Source organism: Nicotiana tabacum, chromosome 22 (genome assembly GCF_000715075.1).
Source record: "Nicotiana tabacum cultivar K326 chromosome 22, ASM71507v2, whole genome shotgun sequence".
Taxonomy (NCBI): domain Eukaryota; kingdom Viridiplantae; phylum Streptophyta; class Magnoliopsida; order Solanales; family Solanaceae; genus Nicotiana; species Nicotiana tabacum.
In genome coordinates, this window is record NC_134101.1 from 31,739,183 (window position 1) to 31,743,716 (window position 4,534).

The following is a 4,534-nucleotide window of genomic DNA, read 5'->3' on the forward strand; positions in this document are numbered from 1 at the left end:
CATGTCTTGTACTACCAGTCCTTGGGTTATTGTTTAGAATCCAGATATATCAATTGTTGATCACATTTATTTTATTAGAACTGTGTTAACGGTTAATTGGCAGACCTAACGGGTCGGGTTAGGTACCATCACGACTTGTGGATTTTGGGTCGTGACAATATCAGTAATAAATAAAGTATCATGAATTAAGAAGGTAAAAAAGAAAGTCATGTTCTGATAAAATTGCCTTTCCACTAGCAGAATATATGCTAGTTTTATTTCAATCAGTTGCTTCAATTTTCAGCTTGATAAGGCAAACAAACCATGAAGCTCATGAATTATTCAAGTTATTGCTTAAAGAGGCAAAAGCCAACAAACTGCATGAGCAGTTTAGCTTAATATGGGAATGATCAAATCATGGTACTTTATATGGTTTTATTCAAGAAAGAAAGTCAGGACAACTGAAACTTAGGGGTATGATTATAATAAAAGAAACTAATATTGTACTACAATTTTTACATTGAACTAAATAATTACTGAATCACTAGTGGTTTAACATTTTTATAGTTGAAAACTTGAATCTTGATCACTCGAATCTTGATGTTACTATTCTATTATTCATTATTTTTACATTTCACATAGGAAAATTTGGAAGTCCCTGTAGCACATAGTGAAGATAAAATATTGTGTTTAAGGTTATATTCTTTTATGCATTCGGTAGCCAAAACTAACAAGCCTGTCTAATCGAGATTCGCACTATGTAAAGCTCATTAAAGGAAAGGTGTTCCTTCTACGAGTTCCTTATTATCAGAACATAAATTCGAGATAATTAAACGTGAGAAATGTCATTTTCATATACAAACCATCTCTTTTTAGGTAAACCATCTCTTTCTTTGAATTTTCATAGTTCGGGACTTGATCAGAGATCCAAGTTACTCCCATTTTGATGTTAAAAAAAAAACTCTGTATACAATAGCTATATACTAGTTTCCTATTCACTTGATGGATCGATTAGCATGATTTGGTACTATTTATATTTTACCAATCTTATTAAATTATTTACAAATCACGAGGGATTGTCATATTGTGATATTAAATTATTTTATTTGTCTTGTTAATATATTTGTAAGTCATGACGTTATGATTTGGTATTATCTTTATTACTTATCTTGTTTAGTGGTTCACAAGTCATGACTTGACCGGAGTATTTTGCCTTCATGACTTTTTACAATGTTAAAATTTAAAAAGTATCTTTTTTAAATATCGTATGTGTAAAAGATAGGTCTCTTATGTGTAAAAACAAATCTCTCATGTCTAAAAAGGAAATGCGATCATAAAACTAAAAACAAGTTTGTAATATGGCACAAAATCATTCGACCGACTAACATGACTTAGTATTATCTTCGTTCAGCCTATCTTCCTCAATTATTCCAAATCTGTCAAAATTGGTATTTACACTTAAAATTGGATAACAATTAAACTTATAATGTGGTTCTAAGAATACGTGATTTCACTTAATACAAATTGATAAATATGAAGATTAATAACATAAATGAACTATAAAATAAAACAAACCAGTGTTAGAATGGAACTCAACCCTCGAGTTTGGATACCTTTGAACTGGTTGATGTAAGAACAATTAAAATATAACAAGCTGATGAACAATAGTATAAACGAGAAAGAGAATTATATTGCTTTGATATCTGTGAACAATGTGTGTTACAGATGATTAGAACCCCCATTTAAATAGTAGAAGAATTCCACTTATGGTATAATTCTAATTATAGAAGAAAATTCCATGATTAGCTAATAAACCGTTTCAGATTTGATCCGTTCCGAGATTTACGTCATGATCCTCGACCAGTCACGGATATCTCGCATTTCTGTTATTGTGCTATCTTCGATCCTGCTCGATGTCTGTCTCTTTTGGTTTCGATCGCTACTAGCCTCGATCTCGAAAGATACCTCGATTCTGAACTCGGTACCTTATCCTCGTGGTTTAGTCTGTTCCGTTACGAGGCCATTCTTCGATGCAACCTTACGGTCTCGGTCAAATAGTAAAATCGGGTGGGTCCGATTTTAAAAGTATACAATTGGTACTGACAACAAGTTGTCCTTACTCTAAACACTCTTCCATCTAATCTACGCATCAAGGGAAATCTGCATAGCATTTGTATCCACCATCATTAAAAGCCCAAGTTCCACATAAAGTGAGATCCATCTTAGCACCAGCTAGTAGCATTCCTCTAATCCACATCATGGTCCATTAAACTGTAAGAATTGCACCCATTTATGTAGAAAGTTTTACCATTAACAAAGTCCATTAATTTCTCTCCACAGAATTTAGATTATATTCTCTGTTGTAATTGACCCACAAGACCCTGAATGATAAATAGAGAAAGCAAGAAATAATCCAAAGTCAATGACTGGATAAAACAGGCCAGCATTTCTTGCTAGGGTAGCCATTTTGATAAAGTAGCCATTTTGAACAAATTTTCTCCGTCAAAATGGGGGAAAACCATAAAACTTCGCAGAAGAAATAATGGCTATTCACATTAGCTTGTAATTGCACTTATTAGAAATGACCACATTTGAAAGAGAGTGCAGTAGCATGTTCAAGGGATAAATTCAGGAAGGTTGCTAATTGAGATGGTATGTGTAAAAGATAGGTCTCTTATGTATAAAAGCAAATCTCTCATGTCTATAAAAAGAAATGCGATCATAAAACTAAAAACAAGTTTGTAATAAGGCACAAAACCATTCGACCGACTAACATGACTTAGTATTATCTTCGTTCAGCCTATCTATTCCAAATCTGTAAAATTTAGTATTTACCCTTAAAATTGGATAACAATTAAACTTATAATGTGGTTCTAAGGACATATGATTTTACTTAATACAAATTGATAAATATGAAGATTAATAACAGAAATGAACTATAAAGTAAAGCAAACCAGTGTTAGAATGAAACTCAGCCCTCTAGTTTGGATACCTTCGAACTGGTTGATGTAAGAACAATTAAAATATAGCAAGCTGATGAACAATAGTATAAACGAGAAAGAGAATTATATTTCTTTGAAATCTGTGAACAATGTGTGTTACAGATGATTAGAACCCCTCCTTTAAATAGTAGAGAAATTTCACTTATGGTATAATTGTAATTAAAGAAGGAAATTCCATGATTAGCTAATAAACCATTTCTGATTTGATCCGTTCCGAGATTTACGTCATGATCCTCGACCAGTCACGGTTATCTCGCCTTTATGTTATTGTGCTAACTTCGATCCTGCTCGATGTCTGTCTCTTTTGGCTTCGATTGCTACTAGCCTCGATCTCGACAGCTACCTCGATTCTAAACTCGGTACCTTATCCTCGTGGTTTAGTCTGTTCCGTTACGAGACCATCCTTCGATGCAAGCTCCTGGTCTCGGTCAAATAGTAAAATCGGGTGAGCCCGATTTTAACGGTATACAATTGGTACTTGGTACTGACAACAAGTTGTCCTTACTCTAAACACTCTTCCATCTAATCTACGCATCAAGGGAAATCTGCATAGCATTTGTATCCACCATCATTAAAAGCCCAAGTTCCACATAAAGTGAGATCCATCTTAGCACCAGCTAGTAGCATTCCTCTAATCCACATCATGGTCCATTAAACTGTAAGAATTGCACCCATTTATGTAGAAAGTTTTACCATTAACAAAGTCCATTAATTTCTCTCCACAAAATTTAGATTATATTCTCTGTTGTAATTGACCCACAAGACCCCGAATGATAAATAGAGAAAGCAAGAAATAATCCGAAGTCAATGACTGGATAAAACAGGCCAGCTTTTCTTGCTAGGGTTCTGATCATAGGTGATTTAACCATTTCATGAAATGGAAAAAAGAACCAACCAAAATGGGGAAAACCATAGAGCAACCATTTTGAGCCAATTTTCTCCGTCAAAATGGGGGAAAACCATAAAACTTCGCAGAAGAAATAATGGCTATTCACATTAGCTTGTAATTGCACTAATTAGAAATGACCACATTTGAAAGAGAGTGCAGTAGCACGTTCAAGGGATAAATTCAGAAAGGTTGCTAATTGAGATGGTTTAGTCAATTATCCTTACATAGACCTCTAGATACATCTGTCCATATAAGTGTGAAATCATGATGCATGGTTAGAGGTGTTAAAACGAGACGACTATTCCTAAAAATTACATGAAAAAAAGTATAAAAATTGCATGGGGCGTCCTATTCTCTTTTTAACTTATACCCGTTTTGTTTATCCGTTTGTATGTGTACCCATTTTTTTTGTTAAAAGCGTTTTAAAAAGACGATTTTGCACTTCTTTAATAAAAGACTATTGACAAAACTGTAGACTGCAGGGCAAAACTTTAACATATTATGGTATGAAGTTTTAGCAAATGAACTAAATAACTTCAACATGTATTAGAAAAAACTAATTAGAAAATTACAAACTGCAAGACAAAAATTTAAGCATGTTTAGTTTGAAGTTTTAGCAAATGAACTAAAAAACTTAAGCATGTTTAGTCTGAAGTTTTAAGAA